The 27,576-nt window shown below is 37.6% G+C and overlaps 1 long non-coding RNA gene across 1 annotated transcript in view; it reads right to left on the bottom strand.

Moving 5' to 3' along the window:
• Window positions 1-27,576, bottom strand: part of LOC112980169 (uncharacterized) — a 296,130-nt gene that overhangs the window by 256,365 nt on the left and 12,189 nt on the right. The gene's annotated exons all lie outside the window — the stretch shown is intronic.

The raw sequence follows: 27,576 nt of genomic DNA, 5'->3' as shown, positions 1-27,576 counted from the left end.
AGGTGACTAACAAAAGAATTCACACATGACTGACCTCATAAGCCTATAGATAAAACAGCTTAAAGAAACAAAACACATCCCGAAATTATGGGTGATAAACTGTATAAAGGGAAAAGAAGAGGAGAAATGATAGAAAAGGGGAAAGAAAGAGCATTTGGTCTATAATTCTCTCCCTTCTTAGGTGAATGGACATATTAAAAGCTACTTGTTTTCAGCTGCAGATAATTGCAGCGTTTGCTTCGCCATGTTCTGCTTTAAACCTTTCCGTGTACTTTTTCTCCACCACTGTTCCAGTCATTTCATTCACGCGTAACCCAGTATCGTGTTTAATACAGAACCTGCAAGAGCTGCAGCCACACACGGAAAGGGTTACACGTAACATCGCCGGCAGAAAGGTGTCACGCAGACATTACCGTTATAATCAAGCTGCACACGTAGCTACCCTCCCATGGGTCAGTATGTTTTTATACGAAACCTTATGCATTAAGTAGAAGTTGGGTGACTGAGTTGCACAACAAGAATATCCCTCAGAGCTTGAAAGTCTTGATGTATTTCTTTCCCTAAGATGGCACGTAATTTTATACAGTGTGCAAAACAGCATGTAAAATGCCACCCATAGTATATTTAGGTACCTTTGCAAGCACATTATCCACATTTCTTCTGTTGCTTCCCGGAAGATAAAGACTCTTCCACAGCATTAGCATTCACTTTACAAGAACTACTGTGCTGATCAACTGAAGATACAAAGGCTGAAATCTTTACTCTTGAAATCAAATGTATATTAGCTAGATGTTCACTGATTTCTATCAGGACCAAGATTTTTTCCAGTTTGCCATACAGATGGAGTCTCAGTTACCCAGAGCTCTCTTATACAAAGGACAACCAAGGTTCCCAATACCTCTTCATCCCATTGAAGTTTTCCATAAGGTCTTGAAGTGTTCATATCCCCTCCCATGACATTTGCATAACTAAGGCAAGACTGTAGGAGCATGCAAATATTTGTATTTGAAGGCCAAAACACCAGTGAAAACAGCTAATAATTACCGTACGTGCCGTTTCCCCGCACCCATAGTCAACAGCAGCCCAGGTGCAAGCGGGAGCCAGCAGCACACCTTGTTTGTGCCGAGGGAGAGCAGAGTAGTCTGGAATCTGCTTTCAAGTCCCACTTACCCAACCACAGAGAAGTCCGTATGGGCCAAATTTTCTAAGATATTTTGAGTTTTCTCCTTTCAGTCTTAACAGTGCTGTGATACTACAGTTTCAGTCTATAAAGTCTATGTAAAGACACTGAAATAATCCAGACTAAAGCTCAACACTTTTCAGTGAGGGAGGACCCAGAAACCACCAGACAGTACACACAGGAGACTACAAACTGGTGTAGGGGCAGGAACTTCTGAACCAGTTTTGCTGCGGAAACCAGCACATTGTTGGATTACAGCTTCAGTCCCACTGAACACAAACGTACATTCATCATTTCTTAGAAATAATGAAGTGAACCATTGTAAACACCTTTTCTGCAAGTAAAGACAAAACAAAGACAAAGCAGTGCTATGTGTTAAGCTTTGGCTGCCAAGGCAAAAACTAAGAATCACGGCCAGAGCACGTACCTCCAAGTAGCTCAAATACAAACTACCATTTGAAGTTAGTAGAAGCCTCAGTGGTAATGGTATCTCTCCATTATCCTGGAGATGTAAAGATGATTACTAAATGATTAGCAATTAATCTCAACTTCACATCCTCTACAAGGGGTTCTACTGAAGAGTTAGAGAAGAAAGAGCTCTCGCAATCATTGTAAATGGCTGTCTGAAAGTATCAGCTCTGCATTCAGTAGCAGCAAGAAAGGCAAACTGAACATTAAGAGCATATAGACCAAACCAGAAAATATATTTTACCACGGCATCCATTTACCTTGAGTACCCCAAAAGAAGAGTCCGAAGAGAGGCAACATACCAAAAGAGACCACATCAGTGCAACCCTGCGATTCAGAAGAAATAATTGGGCAAGCTCTGCCTGCTACTAAGACAACAGCTATGCTGGACCCACAGAGCACAGATCATGTAGGACACATGCATTCAGTAAGCTTGTCATGCACTCTGGAGAATCAGTCAAAAGCAATGACAGGTTTTTCTGGTTTGTTTGTTTGTCTGAGCAGGAAAAAACACCCATAGAGTCCTAGCTTAGAGTCAACAGCAGAGAAGGGCATCTTAAGAGACCAAGAAATATGGTCCCAGTCCTTCCTATAATTAAAGGTAATGGTATGCATACTTCAAAAATTCCACTAATGATGGCTTATGTAAGACACAGCCATAATTTAATTGGTTTTAAAAAAGACAGGAAACTTGGGTGATGTACATTATAGGATCGACAAGAGCTCAGCAAGAATGCTTGTTTTGTGATAAACAGCCATCAGGAAACTGGGAAACCTGGATATTATTCCTGGCTCTGCAATAGGCCAAGGGATTTGCCTACAGTCACACTGTCGGTTCATCTCACTTTCCCCATCTCCAAAATGGGATTGGTGACTCTTCTTTTAAAAAAACACTGATATTCTGTTTTTCTGGTAAACTCTAATGGTAGAGGTCTGTGCCTTTATGTCCCACCTTCTGTCCCAGCAGACCTGCCTAAAAAGGGCTTCATCACATTTGACCACAATACTGCTACTAGCGTTGCTCTCGGAAGCAGGACCCCAACCCAATCACAAATCCAATTCCATTGCTCAGCCAGTGCTGCTATTTATACGAAAGGAAATGCTGCCTTCCCCATTCTGGACTGCTCCTCACTGATAACATTTGTCTTGCCCAACCAGTTACCTTTTTTGTCAAAGGGCTATTTTTGTATTATGAGTTCAGATCCTGATGAATACCTATATCCAGGTAAAAGCACCAGTAACCGGCACAAGGATCCAGAAGTAAAAATATCTGAAGTAACTTTAGACTGCAAAACTTTGTGGATACAAAGGCTGTCTTAATTAATATTTGATAATTGTCAAATAGTGAGCCCCAGTAATAACCAGAATTGATATCTCTTAAAACAGTTTTCATCAGAACTTGTGAACAGCTATTCCACTTTCAAAGGACAACATATGTTAATCCAAATTAAAGTTCCTAGGTAAATAAACAAAGCTCTTTCCGAGCTTAAATTCTTCATTCTGTGCTCTTGTAAGCACTCAACCTGTTTCAACATACTAATTCCAGGATAAGAGTTATTGCCAAAGCTAGTGGAAATAATTCAGAGAGAGCACTGTGAATAAGAAATGTCCACCTAGGTAACACAAATATAAGATAATGTATGCCCACATATTGGGCCAAACCATTCAGAAATTCCAGAATAACTCCCACTGTAGAAAAGCCACAAAAGCCACTGGCTTTCGTTGGAGATGTGTTTGGTTCCTTCTCAACTTCCACATCACAAACTCATTGTCACATTTTCCTCCAACTCATAATCTTAGCAGACAAGACCTGGAGAAGAAACAAAGTCTGTTTCCCCACCAAATCAGTCATCTTCCCCATTTGGCAGACCACAGACCCTTTTAACAGCACAACAGCTAACTGCTCTTACTTGTCCCATTAGTTCTTGGTGAAATAAATGGACCTAAAACTTTTTTTTTTTAATGCATATCACAATTTCTTTTCCAAATTGCTTTTTGAATGTATTTATTGAATCATCTTTGAAAATAACTCTTGTAATTTACTTTGGACATGCACAGAAGATGGCGTGGCATCAAGCTCACGACCAGCCCTACGGGCCCAGTGGAATGTCTCGGTTTCTGGTGAGGCCCATCTTATCAAAGAACTGGACTGTGCTGCTTAAACGTTTCTCTGGGTTGTGCATGAATGTAACACTCACAAATGCATACTTGCACAGTCTCCGTTTTGGAATTTGCTTTCCATTAAAATCCAATGTGCATTCTTGCCAAGGAATGAAAAAAACAAAAAGAAAACAAATGCAATCAAATTTTACAGAAAGCTGAAGAGCATCAAAAAGCCTTCAATTTTTTTTTGTATCAGCACTCTCTTATCAATAATGGAACACACCTATAGATTTAAGAATTATGTTTTACAGTGAAGACAGCAACATTCCTAATCATTAGCCCAGGTTACGACCAAGGAGTGCAGAAGCATCTGCATATGCTGTAAAGTCATTCCTCATTTTAAATATATTTGAATAGAATTCTTTTTCTAAAAAAATATAAATAAGTAAAACTATGCATTTTATAGTTTCCTTCCTTTAAGGTTGTAGAAGGTTGATTATCAGCTGTAATTGTACTGTGCAGGAAGAGAGCTAATAAGCGTGAAGAGTCTGTCACGTACCATTAACATGTTAAATCACTGTCCTTGATAAAGCCAAGCAGCATGAAGAGCATCTGAGGAAGCAGTGCTGTAGATCAGAGCAAGTGAAAACATAGGCCTGCTTGTTTTGTGACTTCTAACTACGTAAAATGAAAAAGCAAAAGTATGAATGTCTGTTAAATAACTTCAGGTAAAGCAGATAAATTCATGACATGAGACAACCAGAGAGCAGTGTTCTGCCAGCAACTCCCTCCCATTTAGGCAATAAAAGCTATTTAAGTGATTCAGTTCATTTTAGCTGCTGCCCTGTGAACGCAACATGACCTCTTGGGAAGCCGTTTCTAGAGCACTCGGGATTTTAAAGTTGTTTACCATAATTCACCTGCCACCTGGAGGAAGGTGGTCTAAGCCACTGAGTACAAATGCAAAGTGTGGCATGAGAGCACACTTAAAAAAGGGCTCCCTTCTCCCTATCCACCCCTGGCCTACCTCTTCACTCATTTTAAAGTTACTTTAGCTCCATCTCTCTCCTTAGATTGCACGGTTCTGCTTCCACTGTGCTAACCAAATTTTCCAAACCACTGTCAATAGGGAATACATGGAACACCTGACCCAGATGTTTCTTGAAGAACATTTCATTCTAACAGTGAGTTTTTCGGTTCCTATTTAAAAGGCAAATAAATCCTACCAAATCTAGGTAGTCCTCAACTTCAAATTAAAGTGTCTTTAAAAGAGAAAGAGACAGACAAATAAAACAACCCAAACTGCAACTTGACCAAATTATCAGAGCAGCAGAATTTACATGCAACCACAAAAAGGAAGACGTAAGACAATAGCATATAAAAACAATGCACATGAAGATGGAATATTTTAATAAACTCAGAACCTACGGGCAAGATTATATGGGCCATAAGTATGGAAACAAGAGGTTAACGAGAAAAGGCAGCTCCTTATTTAGAAGGAAAAACAAAAAAGCCCTCAAACATAAGATGCAAATATCAGAAAGTGTGTACTCATGTTCTTCTTTTATACTTATATTTGACAGTTTGCAAAGGCAAAATCAGAGAAGTGAACAGATAAACTGAGGCACAATTAGCAAGAGACAAAGGATAAAGAAATTCTGTAAGTACAACTCACAGTAAGAGGATGATCAAGGAAAACTACTGGTTTGTCAACAACTTCAAGGGAAGGAAGCAAGCTATTGACAGATTATACCAAGCAGTCTGAAGCATTTACTGCCTTATCGACAGTTGTTACTGAAAAGACCAATTGCAATCAGCTGGCTCCCGCAATTAAAACCTCCAGACAAAGGGGACAATATCAGGACAGAACAGGGAAAGAAAAGATTCGAGGAAAAAAAATATGTAGGTCAAACAGTTCGAAATTGGCCAGGCCATATTAAATTTGCCCAAAGTCTTACAGAAGTGGATGAATATCAGAGCTGTCATTGCTTGAAAGCTGTTACCTTTAGAATTATTTTTGAAAGCATATGATGGATATGGGTGCAAAAGCCTTTAAAAGAGCAAAAATAATGCCTGCTGTAAAAGGAGGAGAGGAAGTGGGAGGAGGAAAAAGAAATTATAGATTGGTTCGTTTAACTTTCTTTACTGTCACTGTTTATAAATCACCTAAAAGACAAGGAAATGAGTAACTACGAACATGGAATTGTCAAGAACAAGGCATGACAAGGTAACAAGCCTTGTGATACAGGGAAATACTTGATGTCATATATCATGATTTTAGGAAGACTTTTGGTATCATCTCACAAGACTTTCTCGTGGTCTAACCAGGAAACGTGGCCTAAATAGCCTTACTACAGGGTAAACAGCTACAGAAAAAAAAAATTATATGGTTATAGCTATCAGCAATTCACTGTCTAAAAGAAAAAAGGTGTCAAATGGATTTCTTGGCACAAAATCCAGTACTGTTCATTATTTCCATCATTAAACTTGATGACAGAAGAGAGACTAGTCCCACAATATTCGCAGGGGGCTGCAGGCACACTGAGGGACACCATTACAACCCTGAAAGATATTAGTAGAAATGGTCTGAAAGAGATTAACTACAACTCCAAGATAAATACAACGCTTTATTTGTTTTTGATAAGGCCTCAAATGGTTCACTGCTTAGTTGTGGACGCTGACTGTAAGTTAAAAATAAAGTGTCGTTGGTGGTAGTCTAGAAACCAATCTTTAAGAAAAGACTCCAAGAGAACAGAGCTTATTCTAGAGAAGACACTAAAAAACAAATGAACAGTTGAATAGGACAGAAATACGCACTTACAGTCCAGCAATGGAGATCTGAGTAAGACATCAAGAAAACTTTGCAGAGGCAACGACAGATATGCAAGGAAAAGGCACAATCCCTACACAGCTTTAGGAACTGGTTAGAAAAGTCAGGAATGCTTTGGTTATAAGAGATTCTGTTTTTAAGACAATTTCTTAAGGTTTCTTCCAGACTTGTTTCTTCTTGTTACCTTAAATACACACATATATATAGTTTTATCATACCCTATCATATGTCAAGACTTAAGGTAACTTGTCCTCAAACCTTATGAAGTTTGTCTGTAAGCAAAATAAAATCAACAGTGACCCTGTCCCATTTTACCCTTCTTACAGGATCACCCATCCTCCAAGGACTAAATAACAATCCTATACCTTTCTTCCTAATCCCTCCTCTTTTCCTTCCTTCCACTAGTTAGCCTTTTGCAACTCAAGGATTTCAAGCATTTCCAGACAGAGTGACCTAAGACTTCAGGTGTCATCAACCCAACATGAAGCCTCATTGCAAATGCCCCAGAGGTTATGAAATGCAAATGAATCTGCTCATGTTAGGATGATAGCATCAAGTCCTGAAAAAACACCTTACAGTAATCTTTGTAAATAGCCTGAATTAGATATTCCAGTGCATGAAGATAAAATGCTCAGTAATCTTAAAACTTCTAAAGCTTCTACATACTAGCTAAACAATTAAAAATTTTTGAAAAATCTCTATATATGTAACCTTTGGTCATGTCAACCTTAAACCAACAATACAGTCACATGGTGCTCTTAAACTGGACTTTTATGTTCCAGGCTACAGCGAGTGATTTCCACTCCAACAACTCCTGTTTCAATTACCATGACAACAGGAACACATAATTATATACATGCGTTGAAAGCAAACTAGAGAAGTAAAAAGCATCTGAGGAATTTTGTGTGTGTACGTGCATGTTCAGAAAAACAAAAAACAAACCCCACACACCACACCAGACTGAAATGGAGCTCTTCTAATGCTGGCTTTTCAGAAGAACATAATGGTTAGCAAAATAGCAAACTAAATGAATTTTAATGAAACATGAATTCAACAATACAATTACTCCAAACCTTGTCTTTCTTCTGTCAAATTTCTCAGCAGCACTAAAACACCTCAAAAAAGTTTTCTATGAACGTCATACTTTGAGTGAGATCTCATAATTATCAATACTTGTCGGTGCTTGATTGTTGTTAGGGCTTTCCTTTGGGAATTTATTCTTACATAGACTACTGAGTTTAGGCTGTATTTTTTTTTATTACATTTCAGGTATTTCAAACATTACAATATGCAAAAATCAAAATAAACTAGCTTTTTTTAAACAGTAACAATCATAAGATGTTTAAATATGCGTTTCTTGGTAAGTATAGTTTTCCTGAAAGCTTAAAGAATGATGGTTTCTACTTAAGGTGTTTTGTAAAAGCACTAAAAAAAATAAAAATCCATTTTTTTAAATGTCACTGCCTAGTCATCAGTGATTCTGTTCCCAGCAGCATATTTCAACACACTTGTGAATATTCCTCAGCTCAGCCTTTAAGCCCATTCATTTTTTATTTGTTTCCCCATGATGGTATCAACAAATATTTCAGTTATTCCCAGTTAGTAGCCATTGTGGTGGCTTTTGAAGTAAAAAGAGGTATCTTTTTGGACAAGGACTGAAGCCAATAAAATCATTTAACCCAGGCCATTAAAGTTAGCAGTGAGCCTGGGCATTAGCTCCAAATGCTTAACGGGGAGCAGAAGCAGCCTGTTACTCCACTTGCAAGTCATCAGTCCAACTCAAGTTGTATCTGTACGTTTTCCCCTCACTGACATCTAACACATCTATTGCAACAAAATTAATTTTGCTTGTGTAATACCAAAACCATCAACATGCAGGACCATAGGAGCAATCACTGACCATTTTCCCAAGGGAGAATACCTGCCCCTTTTGCCTGGCGCACAAGAGCCTTTCACCAGGACAAGCTGTGGCCTCATCAGCACATGGGATTCGGCCAGTGTCCCCACAACCAGGAGATCAGCAGCTCCTCAGCAGTGACCTGTATTGCTCACCTCTGTTTGGAAGAAGCTTTGCTGTTCCTGCTTTCCCAGACTGTTGTATTAAAGCAGCTTGTGCAGATAAACAAAGCCAAAGATGGGGGTAACATTCGCCAAGTTGATTTCAAAGCGCACCGCTTACATTATTGACCTGATAAGACCATACGCCTTCCTTGCCAGATGGACAGAACGATCTCTGAATGTCCTTCAGACCAGGATATAGAAGAGAAATCGCAGCACAGGTATGAAAACATTAAACAAGGACTTCCACGGTGGGGGGAAGACGGGGAAATATGAGCTCATTTAAATGAATGGCAGTACTTTCCTGGACCTTTAGTGGGGCCAAGATTTTGTTAGAGATATTTTTAAGATGAAAATCAAAGAGAAGGCATGAGCTAGCATAAGAAAGAAGGAAGTTATTCTTTACTATAAAGGCTAAAATTAGGATTCAGCCAGTCCTGCTGCGACTATGTAAGTCTTTCATGAAACGAGAGACAGTAAGAAATCTAGCATTTCACTGGGAGCGTATCTATGACAATATATGTCATCACAGACTATGTAATCCACATTAAGCCTCCACAACAACACAAAAGGAGATCCAATGGAAGTTGTTTAATCTGAGGATTTCTAGCCTGCAAAACATTGAAACCAATGGCTTCACTACCAAGGTAGTGAATGTCTAAATAAATAGTCACCGAGTAGTGAGAGATTCAGTTGCGTACACATTTGGGAACAAGCTACCCTTTTTCATTTATGCAGTAGCCAGGAGGAGTTATTTCTTTTCTAATTTGACTGAAGCAGCCCAATGAACTAAATGTTAATACGCCATTTTCACCAAGTTTGGCACTTGGGAGCACTCGGCTAGGTAAAATAAAAGCACAAATCTGGTTGCTGAAGAATTGAGAAAAGCAAAAAAGAGGAGGTCAAGAAAGGTTTCAAAATATCAGAACAAGACCAGCAACTGTTTAAAGAAAGCACTAAGATAACATTCAAATATCAAAAACAAAGTAAATTAACATCCCAAAAGCTGTAACGTTGTCCAAACCTTCTGATAAAGCTAGGTAGAGCCATAGTAATAGATAACAACGGTTTCAGTCTTAGGGAAACTCTGTCCGCCATGGGTATGGCTGGGGTAACTAGCATGGCATTGCTAATATAATATATTTTAGGTGTATTTTTTTTTGTCTGTATATAACAGCTAACATTAAGAAGGGTAACTATAAACATATATGCTTAGTTTTAAGAAGATTAATTACAACAGCTAAAGAGTATCAAGCCTGGGAAATCTGTTGACACTAATAATTGAAAAGGAATTGAAAGAGATTGCTTGCACATCCTTTGGAAATTTTTAGATTAGCTGGGCAAATAAAAACCTTATTAGAAGAAAAAAAAGGACCAAATCCATTAGGACTTAAATTCCTGGAAAAGATGGTTTTGCAATAGGCTACTGAGTACCATCTAACCTCCTTTTGACACGCAGAGCTAAATTTAGTATCCCTGTATAGAGCTCCACAAGCTGGATCCGCCCAAACAACTCTTGTTGTCATTAATACCACAGGACACTTACCTTACACACTGAGACTGCCAAAAGAAAGGACTGGAAATTTGAATTAAGCCATAGCACACTCCTCAATACCTGCAGAAACTCATCTAATTTAGCGTCACATCACTGCCAAAAGGGGGGGGGAAGCATACATATAAGGACATAGATAAAACCTCACATGTGCATTTGCTCTGAACACTTGAATAGGCCAAACTAGAATCAACAGCATTGCTTTTAGCTATATGCTAGGCCCTGAAAACCACGGTGTAGTATTTATTTGCTTCAGCAGCATGGGTGCAGTTGAGTTAAAGCGCTCCAGCTGGTGACAGTCGCAATTGAGACAAGGCAGGAGGGTTATACTGTAAATATATACTGTGCTTCTCAGCCGTCTTCCCCATGGAGCAGGTCTGTAGGTTAAAGGGATAAGAGTCATCTTCACAGGGCACAAACTCAGTCTTAGTTCCAGTTTTGAGACTTGACACGTGTGAAAGAGCTTTTCTGCCTTCCCACTTCCACCGATACCTTCTCATGTTGCTCTATATGAAACTGTTCCCACAGATCTTTGGTAATAGTGTCTGATTAGGAAATCTCAGCACTAGAAAAATAACTCACTTTTACTTGTTTTCTTTCAATTTCTGCTTTCTTTATTTTTTTTTTTAACTATTTTTACTTTCTCTTCTATCAGATTTTATCAGTTTACCGTTAGAATGTTACAATAGCAGCTCTGTCCTCCGCGGGCCCCTTCAGCATCTTCTGAACACTCTTAAAGCACGTGTTAAAGAAATAACATGTACTCGTATGGTCATATTTATAGCAGAGCTTCAGTCACTATCATTCAGGTCTAATTTCCCCAAAAAGACTGTGCTCATGAACCTTTGAACAATTTTATTGTAATAATGAATCCAGAAGTTTTTGCTATTTTATATGTGGTGACAGAAGCAGTAGTTTGATGGCACAGAAAATAATTTAACCTACTTCCTGATTAATCATGCCAAATTTTATACGTGCTGGGTATCTGAGGCAAGTTCTGTTCTTATCCTGTAAGCTATAGAGCTTCAACTATTTCTGTTTTTACTATTTTTATGAGTAAGCTTTTGATCTACAGTAGGTAACTACATCATAAGAGAGACCACCTTTAAACACAAAGGTATTTTCTTTGCATGAAAAATTCAAGGGTCAAGAATAGGTGGAAGAAATGTTTGATCTGGTGACCTTAGAGGCGACTTTGATTAAAATTTTTCAATTATTTATAATAAAACTTTTACAGAGAATTTGGAAGAAAGGCATTTCTGTCTACAGCAGGGAAACAGAGAAAACTGGTCTTTTGAAGGTACCAGGAATGGCTTTTTCCTGTTCTCCTCATAGTAGCATCTTGAGTTAGCATGATACTTACTGTAATCCTGAGGCTCTCTCTTCTCTACATCCAGGTGTTCAAAATGTGTGTTAGCTTAGAAAAGCAGTCACTTTTAACTTTAGCAAAGTAGAAACCAGGACCATCAAAAAGATCTGCTGTAGGAACGTGTACTTGGATTTTCACCAGCAAATGTTTTTCAGTCTTATAAATAAATATTCATCCTCTTTATTTAAAATAGATTAATCCTAGTTTCAGCTAAATTGTTTTCTAACTTTCTACCCAGAGGTGACTAAATGAGCTCTTGCTTTCAAAGCTTGTCTTTTAAAAGTAACTGGTTCTTCACAAAGACTGTGCCAATTCTTATTTTTTGTGGCAGCTAATTAACTTACTTCAGTTTGAACAAGTATTAGCTATGCAAAATAAACAGTTTTTCATCCCTTAGGCATAACATTTTGAGGAACTGCATCTATATTTATTAGCACAAAATGAAAACTCTTTTTGAAAATAGAGACAAACAGAACTGAGATAAGACTAGTAGTCTATGCCAGCTGTGAATTGAGTATCTATAGATAGAATAACAATAATGTGACAGACAAAGGTGACAGATGAAAGAAGCTCTTACATTTTAGAGACTCTTAGTATGTGCTCATCTTGCAAGTCACGTGTACCACCTTCGTCATACTACTTCATGAGCAGGAGAATTGTAACTGCTGTTGTATTAATGACTTTATAGTCTTATTCTTCCATTTTATTGCAAACAAAAACTTGTTTCCCCAAAATCTCAGCTATTTGAGTCTCAACTCCTAGAAATCCAGAAATTCTTGGAAAGAAGTAGGTAATTAAAGATAGCAGAATCTTTTATTTTCAGAGCATTCATCATCAGTCATGTGCTGAAACAACTGCTTTAACATGCTTGTGTTACAGGAAAACTAACTGTAGCAGTCAGTGTGCTATTGGGCACAGAAATGTAAGCAAGCGGCCACTGCCTGGTGCCTAGGTGAGGAACTTGCTGCTCCCAGGCGAAGTGTGCAGGCTGTGGGAGGAGATATGATCCTTTTCTGATAACCACTTGGCTACTGCGGGAGCCTTTTTGTGTCGCAGCGCAGCCATACTCCAGCCTCTTCATCCAAGACAAGGGTTCAGAGGGTGCAGTGAATGCTAATTATACCTGGTAACACTTGGATTTAATAAAGGTGCCACATGCTATTTAATCTAAACATTTCTGTGTCCAGGCCATCCTTTCGGTGGCGTTAGAAAACAACTACAGGTCTCTGACGAGCAAATTAAAGTTCTCAGGAAACATAAACTTTTAAGAGTGATTGATCAGGACCTGGTTAAATTCATTATTTTCTGTGACATCAAATAATAATCTGCTGCTTTTGTCACTGGATACAAAACAGCAAAAACTTCTGACTCTATTATCACATTAAAATTGTGCAAAGGTACAAACTGACAATGCACAAGAGCAGTTCTGAGGTATTAAGCTGCAAAATGTACATGACGAGTCCTAAACAAAGAAAATGAGAATATATCCTTAGCTGCCACTGAAAAGCAGGATCCTTTATTTTCCTCCATCTTTCTCCTCCACACTGAGGCAAGATTTTACAACATACAGACCTAGTAGATTAGAATGCCTGATCTGAATAAATCTCACAAAAATACAAGGTGGAAAAGACACAAGGACAGCATACCAGGGCAGTGTATCTTTTCCACTTAAGCCTAGCTATACAGATTAAATATAATGTACGTATGATCTCTGGAAGGCTGAAAAGCCCATTTTGTAGTGATAGACAATCCCATTGGTTTGGGATTCTGCCTACAGACTGCGTGCTCTCTCTGAAAATCAATTAGAAAAGAGACGGATGAGCCAAAGTTCACTCTCCTTTGCTTCATTCTGGATTATTTAAGAAGGAACATCAAAACAGGGGTTTGCTTGCTCACACTCACTAGGTACAGGAATTGCTGGATGAATCAGTTCCTAGCATGACCTTAAAAAAAGCTGTATCTGAATGGTCCAGTACAGTAACTGAAGACAAATCAGAAAAGATGGTGGTACTATTATTTCTGACAAATCAAAACAAATCAGAAAAGATGGCTAAGAGATTGCATACCCATATTTACATACTCAAGTATGGGCTCCTGTACTGTATAAACATATTTGGGACCATTACTATTATTTTAACAAAAATGTTATAAGTGGGGCTACACAACTTGCATAGTAAATAGTCTCAGTTTCTTTTTTTTAAAATCTGTGCAAAAATGACCTGAAAAGCAAGTACTTCATTGTATGCCTAAAAGTTTAGGCAGTGTAGTTTGAAGATACACCAAGAATGAATCTGACTGGATAGGAAGAATATTAAAGTATTCTGCATGTTGGACACATGAGAAATTTAATAACTCATATAAATTGTTTTTAATAATAAAATTCAAGAAAATGTAGACATACTTAATCAGCACGGTCCACTGAATACAGAGTTGTTCTGGGCATAAGGGCCTAAGCCCTATTCCTAGTTCTCTCCATAATTCATTTTATGCCTCAGATAAGATACTTACAGAGCCACAAACTTATTTTAGGTGTGTAATCCCCCAGTCATCATGTCAGTGATCTGAAAACATCATTGTAGATCAGCAGTGTAAGCCTCCAAGATAGAGAGAAATGGAGGGGTTCATCTTTCATCTATCTGAATATATTTTCACAAACAAAATAGTGAACTATTTGGTACGTACATGAAAGAGTACACAGACTGCATTATATTTTCTAGTTCATCTTATCACTAAAAATAAATGAGCAGAAGTTCTCCCTTCTGAATATAGAAATGGTTTGTCATATCCAGTTTATAAGTGTCTTTGTTACAGGGAACCATTTCACAGTATGACTGTGTGTATAAGAACAATTAAAGAAATTCAGGAGAACAATTAAAGAAATTCAGAATTCTCAGTATTTTCTTTAAATGAGCTGAATGGCTGTGAAAGGTGCTGGACTGAAAGCTCTGATAAGTGAAGTCCTCTTTCTTCTGAATTGATACAGTACAGAGAATAGCAATGCAATTTTCATTCACACTCTCCTGGGTATGTAATTTATCCCTGACCTTGAGAGCTGCCCGTTTTATCATTAGCCTCTGTACTGAAACTGCTAACAAGAAAGGCAACCATGGTGGTACAAGACACCTGTTCATTAGGGAGCAGACTGAGAAAAAGCATCAGCTCATCTCAGCAGAGCATCACACAGAACTCTTACCACATGTGGGTGATCCTCTCCTCTGTGAGCAACACCAGTATTGTCCGTAATACCTTTCACACAGCTTCAGGCTCACACTCTGTCTTCAGTTGAAAGGACAAAAATTAAAACCCTTTCTAAAAGTTAAAGTTATTAAGGAACCTATGATAAGAAACACCTGGCCAATTAAGCACTTCCTAAGTTCATGCTGTGTGCTTAAGTGGTAATAAGCTATGAAGTTCTTCACAGAGGCATATCCTTGCTGTTTACAAGATGGAAAAAGGCATGCAGGCATTTGATTTTGTTTTCTTCTTTTTAAGTATATGGTCCTTTTGTAGGTTGGGTACAGTATCTGGGAAAAAAAGATCCCTACACCAAGTCATCTGTGTTTTGCTGCATAACTGAAAAAATACTTTATTCATTAGGGAAAAAGGAAAGAAGAACTGGAATGGGTATGAACAAGTTACATGTAAATTTATTGAACAGATTACTCTATTGTTCAACAACAATGCACAATTTTCATCTCAGATAAACAATTTCAGGATTAAGAACAACAGAATCTACATATATTATAAATGGATGTTTAACAAGAAATAATGAGTGAGGTCTAGTCTTAAAATTCTCATCTGATGGTAATTGTCCTACAAGGATTAAGCATGAAATATTTCTGCGTATCTTTGACCTAGTAATTCCACAGAAAGCGATAAGGGTGAAGAGGCCAAACGCTTTCATACAGTAGTGATGGAAACAGCAGAAGAAAGAGGAAAGAGATGAAAGAGGAAAGGAGGCAGAGAAGTTGGACTTTTTGATACTTGAAATTGAATTTAAACGGTATCTATAATCTGGGAGATGTTAATACTGTGATACAAAATATATCATATGAGGTGTCTATGCATAGTATTAAAACACTTGCTTTACAAAGATGTTTTGGAGTGAGGGCTAGTATAATTAAGTGTGCACGGAGAAAACGGAAGTAAAGGCTTTCTGGGTGCCATTTTGTAGCTGTAGGTAAAAGTCGACTTGACTTCAACACAAAGAGCAGGCAAGGCTTGCTCTGGCAATCTCCATGGGCTTTTTATTTATAGTCCTGTTGTGGGTAATGTACTGAATAATTATATTTGATATTCAGTGTCTCCTGCAAACCACCAGTGTTAGACTTTCCTTTCCTGAAAGCATGTATGTGCTATTGGGCTTCTTTTTCTCCTCTCATTTATGTGTGTGGTTTTCCTTTTAACCCCCTACCCCTTTTTAATTTAAATAAAACTCAGGGGGAAAAAAAAGGAAACAGAAGATCAGAGGATGTGAAGATGCCATTCTGGGAACTAGCAAGCAGTCTCAACAGTAAAAGAAGCCAAGTGATCTTTCAAGTGGGCTATTACTGTAGTTGTGGGAGCAGAATAATGAAACTGAACAGAATAATTGCCCTAAATATCTGGTTAGAGGGCTGGTACAGAGAAAAGAGCATGAAAGGCTCTACTAAAACCACAGAAAGGTGGGTGTTCCTGCAATCAGCACAGAAAAAAAAGCGCTGGAGAAGTCTGTAAACTAAAGAAGAGGGGGAGGGTAACCACTGGAAAGAAATCCAAGCAGAGAAGCAGGGGAAAAACATTAAATCTGAAAGTCTAAAGGAAAAGAAAGCACTTGACTGTATTTGCTGACATCCCAAGGATGGCGGCTGAGAAACAGCAGCTGGAGGTGCAGCATCAGGAGTTACACACTAAAACAGAAATAAGGGGAGCTCCTGAGATTTACTTAGGAATACTCTTATGAATTTTTAAAACAAGGACAAAAAGACAAGTTGGATGAGCAGGCCTGAATCATGGAATATTGAGGAAAGGGGGACTTCAACAATCACTGTTAAGGGAAAATAAACAGCAAGCCTCTCTCACCTGGTGATTTCCATCATTTGGAGGCTTCACGAATGACTGGACAGAGAAGTGGTGAAGTCACCACACGCAGATATGAGAAACGGCCACTTGCAAGCCAACGCTTGATCACATTAGAAAAAATCTGAAAATACAAGATCCAGTCGAAACATCCTATACCTACCAGAGAATCGTACAGTTATGGAAATGAAAGAATGATTTAGTAGTATTTTCCATACCCTTACTAGAGACTTCTGAAATTAACTCTGTAAGTTACTGTGAACAGTCCAAAACCAAATATATCCTACTTACAATTCTGATAACAAAAACACACCATGCGGGTGATACTCCTACGGTTAATGAATGATGATTACAATAACAGTAGCAATAGATGATAATTACAATAACAACGTATTTTAAAAAAACTATCGCAAGGCATTTTCCATGCAATTAGCATGCCAAACCTTAAGTGACACAGCAGAAAATAAGTGCCTTTTTATTGGCTGGTTTGTATTATAGTTCCTTAAATAATACACAGGTCAAGACCCATTACCAGGGGCCCTCAAGTCTTCATAAATGCAAGGATTCTGAAAGAGAGAAATATAGCCCCAAAAAAGTAAAACTACAGAGAGTTGTAAGCAATTCCTAAAGAATCTTCAATAACAACTGATTTAAACTTTAAAACGTCAAGATGATAGCTTTGAATACTAATCCATGTGTTAACAGCTAAATAGAAGTAGATACAGGAAAGTGATAAACAAAGATATGTATTAACATCATCAATATATTGTGAAGGAAATAATTTCTAGATCAAGATGCAAAACATACAGCAAGAGGTAATATCTGTTAGTAGAGCAGCTGTTATGACTGGGGGCAAAAGACATTGGGGCACAAAAGCCCAAAGCATGCATGTGTGCCTGAAAGCATCTCCATTTTTCTAACTCTTTCAGTCCTTCTGATAAAAGACATGAGCTCTTTCTACAAAATTCTTCCTTCACTTCCATCCATAGATCATCACAGCTACAACACCACTGTACTAAATTGAAGCAAGTGACCAAGCAGCCCTTTCTTGGTAAACTGGCAAGGCTAAGCACTCAACGCAAAGTACAAATCCTCTTTTTAAAATGCATGCAATAAGAAAATAGTATTCTGTAGCCATTTAAATGCTCTCCTTACAGCTCTTCTCACCTGTCAACTGCAAAATGCATCACACGGTTGCATCCGAGCTAAGAATGAACATAGAGCTTTCAGTGGACTTCTGTCTCATAATGTCTCGTGCGACTCACTTCACTAATGAGAATGAATACCATGAAAAATAAAACTGAAAACAAATAAAATATAAGGAAGAATCATACGAGACCATTTTTGCTTCATTGGTCACCACTACAAACAGAAGGGAGGCAGAATGGTGCAGTGCGTAAAGATCCTTATTGACAGCTATGCAACATCACTTTTGTCTCTTAACTATAGCTTCAGTAATAATGATACAGTTAATTGGCTCAGAGATGTGTCTCCTATTAAACAATTGCATTTATTTAAGAACAATAAGAAATAATGGTAATAGCATCTGGCTCTCTCCCTTTGATCTCCTTGGGTTTCTACATGACTAACTTCCGCTGTACATTAAAAAGAACACACACAAGGAACGATCACTTGAACAAACTACTGCCATTTTTATTATCTTATTTTTCAGGCAGAAAAACACTTCAGCTGCTTCTAATGACTATGCCCTTAATAATCTATCCTGACAAAAAGAAAAAGAGAATTCTGCACTTCTGAGAATTTTCAGTAGCGACATTAGAGTGATTCAGCTTGCAAGCAACTTCATCACACAGGCAATATCCAGCAAAAAAAACATTAAATAAAACTAATTAGCAAGTTTTATTTGAAAATTGCTCAGATTGTAACAGTAAGGCTTTAATAAATACATAGTTATATCACTGTACTACAGTGGTCTCTAGAACTCTATCTGAGATCAGGACTCTCTTATGTTAGCAGCATACAAACTCATAGTTAAGTATAGCATAAAACATGTCTAAAAGTAGAAACTCAGGGTAGAAAGACAGAGAGTTTAATATAAGAATAATATAAGATTAATGAGAAACTATTTTTCAATTCAGTGATTATGGCATAAGATGATCAGCATGAAAATAAAAGAAAATTAATTCAAAGCCATTCTCAAGAAATGCATGTAGAAGCAGGATGGCTAATCAAGCCATGACTGCAAACTACAGAACTAGAAGAGCATCATGAACAGAATGAAGTAGTTAATATAGATGTATTTTAAAGAGACTTAATTCTAAAGGAAAAGATATCAGTGTCAGAAGAATAAAGGAACGATATAAGAAGGCAGCTATGGGTTGCATTTTCACCAAAAATACCTGGATCAGATTTATTTATATTATTCAATTAGTATAACGCAGGTGGCTTACAGTATTTAGTATTTTTTAGTTAGTGGCTGATAGTATTCAAAAGGAAAAAGCAACCTTGCACTGAACTGAAAATATAATGAGTGTGCTTCTATTTTTCCCCCATGGATAACAAAACACCCTTTGTGTATTATTTACTAACATATAGTTTCACCTAAGTGACAGTGGCAAGCTTACATTGCCTGGTATTTTCCTACGTACCCATTAACAATAAGTAACACGTTACTGCTTTTTTTTCCTCCGATCAGTAAAACTTTTCCTTATCTCAAATGACAGTAGGTGCCTTTACTTCCCCTTGAGACGTGATATGCTCACACTGACTAAATAAATGTAAAAAATTTATTCTGCAGATACAAATTATTACAAGCCTCCTCAGTCCTGCAGCCAAACAGTCTTAGAAAAAGGTTGTTCTTTTTGGAGTATAAGCATTAGTGGTAAAATCACCAGGTTTTAAAATGATCATGTCAGTAACTTACATGTACCGTATCTAACTCCGGCATTCGTTTGGCCAACCCTACCACCTTCAGCGCGTACTTCACACTAGTACATTCACAGCACCCTTAGGGAAATGATACTTCCCTATTTCTCCCATTTTTCACGCAGGGAAACTATGATAGAAGAAGATATCCCAGATTAAAATCAATGGCACAACTAGTACGGGTGTGAATGGAACAAGAACTGCACCTAAGTGACTTGTTCAAGGTCTTACGCAAACTCTATAGTATAGGGAAGGACTGAATATCAGCTCCCAGAGTACTCCGCACACACTCTAGTAACTGAGCTAATCTGCTTTTCACAGCTAATGGCTCTCTTGAAAAGCTTTCTGGTAATGCCTTCAGCTTAGAAGGCTGGCCAGAAAAATATATGGTTATTTGGCTGAGAAGGAACAAAAAAACACCATGAGCAATAGCCTGTAGCTCTACAGACTCTGTATAGACTAGTGTCATCCTTCCCTTGCTAAGCGCGAGGTCCTGCTTACTTCCCTCGCAGAACTGCTGAGAGCTGCAGCTGATGAAGCCATTTAGTATAAGGGACACAGCATAAAAGTAACTTCGCAAGCAAAGTGAGAAGCTGGAACTGGTACTGTGTTTGCTTTGCTTTCCCCATGTAACTAATTAATAGTCCACTTCATAAAAGCAAAGTAAAAACACAGTAGAAAATAATTGTATAAAGTAACTGAAGTAATTAATAGGAGTACGTTCACAACTCTGAGTAAGAGGTCTTTGAATTATTGTTTGTTGTTTCAATTCCAAATCAGCTTGAAAATTACTAACTCCGAAGAAAACTGAAACCTGGTGGTACTGAGATTGCCCATCAGTATGATACCAGATTACATGAACTTGATCTAAAACATTCAATCTATCTCAGCAGGATTCACCTTAAGGGCTGTATGGCAGGGGGACAACCATAAAACCACTACTGCATGAAAGTTAGACTCTGTAGAAAGGCGAGAACATCTCCATAAGCTGATTCCTCTACAGACCTGCAGTCACTTTAGCCATTCCCTTTCTAACAAAACCCCAAAATGCTGAAATTCCAAGCATGCGTAAATAAGGCATTTCTACAGAAGACCTTCCCACGTAAGGTTAGAATTTCATTCATAGGATTTAAGGCCAAGAAGTCTGACCTCCTGCCTTAAAAAGTCCGCAGACTTTCATCAAGTGACTAGTACTTCTGGTCAGAGTGGAGCATATGCCTTGCTACTGGGCTTTCACGTGAAAAGTAACAAAACCAGGGTGTCCAGTGAGAGAAAAGATCAATGTTGTTATCTATTTACATCATTTCTTTACGCTTACACACACACGGAAGAAAGAGAAATCACAGATTGAGATTGATAGTTCATTAATTCCTATTTTGTAATTACTCCTTATATAAGAACAGTGCTCAAGATCAGTCTTTGGAAAAACAAGTGTTTCACAGACCTGTTATATAACATTGTACAACAGGATGCTGTAAATACTTCATCCAAAAGAAAGAACTAGCAGATCTTTCAGAGCGGAGATTCAATATAGAAAGGACAAAGATTAACCTCTATCGTTTGGGGAAAAAAATCTAGAAATCAGCAGTGACTACAGAATCTCAGGATTTTTGCAGGGCATTTACTGATTTAGAAGCTTTAAAGATAAGCAATTTTGCCTCATTGCATGATCTTATTAGTTACTATACAGCAAAAAAAAAAAAAAAAAATTAGGACTAGTTAGTATCTGTTGTCTAATATTTCTTTTAAAAGCATAATTCATTTTGATATTTCAAGCCCAGATGTTTCCAGTTATTAGCATTAGAGATACATATATATGTATCTGTGCCTCAAAATTAATGTTTCAGTAAAATTTATCACTTGGCATCAAAGTTTTATTAAGTTTTAGATTAAAAATAAGATGATCTCTTCTTTACTGCAATACACTAAACTGGAACATAAAGGAGATGCTCAAATATATTTTAAAAATTTTATCGGGTTCCAGTGTGCTAAAGCAAGGTATGGCATAAGCCATCACATTGCACTCATTAAAAGTTAGTTCTCATGTGCTATCACACTGCAGTTTCATCTTCCTGAGATTTCAGGAGCTTTTAATAATGAAAATCAACATTGTAAACATAAAGAGAATTTCCTCACTTGACTTTCTGTAGCAATAATGACTTACTTTTATATCTTTCAGTACAAAACTCACGTAACGCTTTTACTGGCTAAGCAGACCATGTAGGTAGTTACTCAGAAGAGTCACAAGCCAAGCCCACCACTGGCCCAAACCTATCGATTACCATCAGTGTGCTACCTGAGCAGGGAATCTAGCCAAAATTTCTGCTGATCTCAACACGCAAGGTTTCCCTAAATCACCAGCTTCCCTGTCATGAGAACACCCGCAGTATTTTTTCCACAGAATATAGATGTGTGGAAATGACATTCTCAGCTTATGTTCAGACCCACGAACAGAGAGTATTTCTGCAGTTCTTGGTGAAGAAAACTCCTAGGTACTTAAGCTGCAAACCAACGTGGACAGCATGCTGCATTGTATTTACTCAGGCCGTAACATAACCAGTGTAGGGAAAATGTTCTCCAGCTGTGGAGTTACTGCAGCTTTACAGCAGGGATATTTAAAGGGGTCTGAGGAACCTCAATGACTCCATTCCCACCACGCTCAAAATCCCCCAAATGCCATTGCTGCAAAGGTTCAGCAGTCGAGCTACACTGCAGGAAGCAAATAGAGGTTTTGGATGTTTTCATTTATTGTTTTCATTCATTTACTACTATTGAATCTTCCGGTTTCAGAGAGGAAAGAAATCCATCTTTTATTCTGAAAGCATTTCTTTTAAATAACGATGAGGGTGGATTTCATGCTTCCTCACAAAAACTCAAGTCCTTCCAGTCATTTCAAACATCAATTAAAAGTCCCCCCCCCCATTTTCAATCATTTTAATTTACTTTTTTCCCACTAATTCAATCAGTTGATCCCAAATTGTTCCTTCCAGTTTTACAGAATTTTCTTAATGCCCCTGCAAAGAATTTTTCCCTTTAGAATTCAGAGGCTTTTTCTGCAGCTTCTTCTTTTTCAAACTATTTGGCTGTATCTCTGCTTCACTGATTCCATAATTACACATCTTATCTGAAAAGAATTGTTCTCTTACCTAGTATTTTTTTCAGCTCTGTTTGCTAGTGGGAGTAGTACTTTACTGACCATTACACACAATTCTCTTCCCCATTGTATTTAACTGTAATATGTTCTGGAATCCAGTATGTAAAAAAATTCAGTGAAGAATTAAGATATTCTGTGCATACACATGTAGACTGTATGAGGAGTGGGGATTACTAATGAAAGAACAAGATTACAGGGGAATCACTGGTAGTTGTAGGGAAGCATTAAGGTACTTAAGACCAGAAGTCTCCACTGGACCTCAATAGGATTTGTATTTCTAACACTCTTTGTTGAGTTTTGTTTTGTTTTAAATAATACTGATAAATACAGCACTTTATTATACTATAGTCTTATGCAAAATTTGTCATTACGGCTCAGTACGTTGAAGTAAAATAGTGTTACAAGAAAATATTCCCAATAGGAACTCAGGGAATTTACACCAAAAATTAAATTAAAAGAACTGTGGCTTCTGAAAATAGGGAAGTTCATATTTAAAGGCAACAATAAAAGATTAACTCTGACCATACAGTAACACTATCTTCCCGTCTTTCCTTTTTTCCTCCTTTGATAATGTAGTTGCAGTGTTATTTTTACATAAAGGTAATTTGGGCATGTGTGTTTGTGTTTTTAACTGTTCTAAGCAGGGTCTTCTAACACATTAAATTTGAAGACACTTAAAAACGCTCACACAGCTTGAGAGTAGTACTTGGGATTTTTTTTGTCACAAAGCAGCATTTCAGAACTAGTTTTACACAGTGAACACACTTAGCTAACAACAGGTATAGTTCCACACAATATTCTCTCCTAAATCCAGAAGGTCATCTAGAAATCTGAAGATTGTCTAAATAATCTCTTCGTGTAGCTGTAGCTGTAGCTATCCTGCTGTAGCTACCTCCAACCCTGCTGACCTGACCCTACAGCCTTTGCAACAAGTGACAGCAATTCCAGTGGCTTCTCTTCATTCTCAGCTAGGACTCAAGTAAAATGCTTTCCTGTAACACAAATTTTTGCTTTGCAAAGCCACCAGCGGGAAACATTAACCCCTGTTCCACCTAAGTTGTTATCTGGAGCATACCAAATTTAATGGATTTGTCAGTCCTACACATAGGAGAGCATATTAGCTCTGTATTTAATTATATGTGTTTAAATGCACAAATACAAATGGGTACACCTTTTGTCATCTGTTCCTTTCCCTTAATGGAGACTATGACTGCATGAGACAAAGGAATAACACTCTCTTCTCTGTTCCCTCACTGAGGAGGAAGTGAAGATCCAGACCAGTGGTAGAAGAGATGCTGAAGCAAAACTGGCTGCCTGTCTCTACTTTGCACGGTACTAAATATTGCATCAACATGCACCACTTAAAGGACTCAAAATTACATCCCTGGAAAAAAGTACAAGAGCTTACTGAATGCTGCTCTTCTGAAGCTTTCCCACTCTGTCAAGGCTAATAGCGATGATATCTAGTGTCCAAACCCACTAGTGAAGTGAGCAAGAGCCACCTTCTCATACCACTAACCACATCATGAGAAAATCCTTTCCAAGAGAATGAGGTAATTGGCTATGCTTTAAAAAAAATGTAATAAACATAATCGCTAATTGAATACAAATCACCAAGGAGGAATACATATAATATTTCACAAGAAAGTTTTGGAGATGCTTTATTTTCCCAGTTAAAGTTTAGGATTCCAATCATCAAACATTGTTTTATCAAGGGCTAAGAGAAATTCATGGTCTCCTTCATCATCTTTCTCCAAAGAAATAGCAGGACTGGAATTGATTCAATCAAAACTGCTTTGCATTGCTAGCAGTGCAGAGAACCATGCAAATAGTGGGAATTATTACTTATCCTGCTAATGAATGCAGCCGGTAACAGAACGAGACACTAAACTGGAGACTGACAAATTACTCTTTGTTTTTCCAGTGCCAAGTCATGTTCCAAAGCAGACCAGGAGGCTAGGAGCTGCTGCAGTCATACTCCGTTCAACTCAAAACTCTTTTTTTTTTTAACAGAAATTTTTCCAATTTCTCTATGCCATGCCTTGTTTCCATGCACTAATTTTGCAGCTCCAAACTTACAATCTTCTGCTTGTAAGCTCAGTGTTTTCCATTCCAAGGACAGTGACTGGTCTTATTTTACACCCCATGTACATGGGCTGCTTATGATTACATCTCCATAAGACATTATACTCTATGGTACTATTAATGCTGCTTCTTCAGTTAGCTCCAAATATCATGTAGAATTGCATTCTAAATCATTGCAATCTAAATCATATTATCAAATATGTTACAGTTAAATATGATTGTTTATTTCTCCAACCAATTGCAACCAAAAATAACAATAATTCAGCAATGAACACAATTGTTTCAATAACATCATCTAGAAATTTCAATCCTCTATTAATCCTGGACAAAATGTTGTGAAGAACCTTAGCCAACAACATCCCAAGGAGGGAAAAACCCCTATATTCATTTAAAATACTGGAGATAGGACAGGCATCTTTTGTCTCCTTTTGCCCATCCCCCATTTTATACTCTAGTATTCAGTCCGTTTGTAGAGGGACAGCTGTAAAAATGATCTGTAATCTTTCAGCTCTTCTATTGCCATACTACAGATAATTCACCAGTTCTCTTCATAAACTGCAAAAAACAAAAGCAAACACCTTCACACGCTACACATTAGCGTACATTTTTGCCAGGTCAGGCAAACACGCTTGATAACGTAAGGCTTTCAGCAGAGTTGCAGAAAGCGATATTTCCTAGTGCCGTCTGATGGTGAGTCTGATCCTGGTTGGTTACAGCAAAATATAATCTGAAATAGAGGTTTAGAAGCGTGGCATATTTTTAACTTCCTGACATCTGCAGTGCAGTCTGCTATTGAGGAATTCTCCTCTCGCCAAAGTGATGAGCAGACAAGGCAGCGCTAATGCTGCTCCACGCTTCGCTCAGCGGGAGGTAATGCAAAATCAGTGCAATAGCAAACACTATATTAATAGCCGAGTAGTAGTGCTCCTTTCCCCTCCCCTCCCCCCAAATTTTAGTGTCATAATTGGGAAGCGATGGCAACACACAGGACAGACCACGTTCTTCTTCAAGCGAAAGGGAAGAAGAGAAATCACTTGGTAAGCGATGACTAGCGAAACAGAATTTGCTAAAAGAGTGCTGGGCTGCTGGTGAATAACTGATTTTCTTATTCAGTGGGCTGAGTATCTACAACCAGTGATATAACCAGTTATATCAACACAGGACCAAATTCAACTCTGCTATGCTGAAGTCACTGAGGCTCCTCTAAATTTATAGCTGATGCTTCTTCAGCCCTGTAGTGATGCTATCAACGTATTAGTTCATTGATGCTGATAGCACTTATTAAGTATGGGTCTATTTAACTCATTTACATCAAATACAGGGACAAAGTACTCTATCCTTACAGACATATGAAACCTGGTAAATTAATTTCCCCAATCAGAATAATCACAACTTTAAAACTTCAGTTTCTTTGCATATGTTTGATAAAACACTGCTACAAAGGACATACACATTTAATTACTCAGAAACATAAGAATGAACTGTTGCAAAAACAGATTATGCAGATATTGGATTTTAATTACTCTGGATGACTTTAAAGATGTAAAAATGGTGATGTTGCTTCATCTGCAAAGAAAAACATTCCTTACCCAACTAACTGCATGTCAATAGCTTTAAGCGGGGAAACCTGTGATATAAATTGTCCTTGATTCTAAAGAGCATATTACAGAAACAACACTGAGTAGATTAAATACAAATATGGTGAAATATATAGAGCTCTAGAGTTCACAGTGAAATCATCTCTCTTTTTATAAACGTTGCTGGGGGACTGCAGTCCATTAGTAAACAAACTCTAATTTAACTAGACATCATTAATACGATATTACAGTCTGTATAACATCAACTGCAGGACAAAACAATCCCTTTACCCACATTATGAACAGATTCACATTTCATTGAAAATGACTGCTGGCATGGCACACACAATACATCTGCTTCCCCAGGAAGCAGATCATGCAGAACTACAAGTTTGCATGTAAAAATATTCAAAACATATTGTCTGGGTACCCCATTTATAGAAACTAATGTATAAAAGGAGGTTTAGTGATTACTGAAGAAGTCAAATCCAACTGGTATGTGTCCAGTTATGCAAAGGAAAATGTGAAAAACACATCTGCAGATAACAGTCTCTAAACCCAACTGACCCAGCATATTTAAGATGATTTATACCACACACTGTTTGCACATACTTTCTTTCACTAACTTCTATTAAAATATTTGCTCAGTTAGCCTACCTGAAGCAACTTTTATCTTCTCTAAATTTTGACCTTTAAATCAAGATAAATTTTCACTTGCACATGATTAAAAAAATGACGAGGCTGTCAGTACACTTGCATATTCCCATTACATTTATAATAAACAGAAACGAAAAAAAATCAAGAATCAGCAGAATATCACGATGTAATTCTAGCCAGAAGAGAAAATAGATCACTACTGTTGTTTAACCTAATAACCGTTACAGCTCCGCCTTCTGCAATCAATTAAATAAATAAGTATAATTGTTTTAAGATTCCTCACGTTTTGTGTCCAATTTTAAACATCTTTGTGGTTTCCAAGTGTGTGTGTGTATGTGTGTGTGCACGCACGCGTGCATGTGTACACTTACAAGAAAATATTTTATCAGTTATAAACTTGCGAGATTTACAGTAATGTTTTTGAAGTAAACTGACTAAGCTGTTCTATACCAAGGTATAGCTTTAGAGGCTTTAGTAGTCATATCATTTCAATATCCTCCAAAATCATAATTGTCTTTCAGCTTCTAAAATTTTATGGCTAATAAAAATGCAGAAGTTATGTTTTTACAAGTCTAAAGACACAAGACGCAGCAAACTTA

This window comes from Dromaius novaehollandiae, chromosome 9, assembly GCF_036370855.1.
Source record: "Dromaius novaehollandiae isolate bDroNov1 chromosome 9, bDroNov1.hap1, whole genome shotgun sequence".
NCBI classification, from domain to species: Eukaryota; Metazoa; Chordata; class Aves; order Casuariiformes; family Dromaiidae; genus Dromaius; species Dromaius novaehollandiae.
The sequence above is the reverse complement of the archived record's forward strand: the minus strand, read 5'-3'. Positions and strand labels throughout refer to the sequence as shown.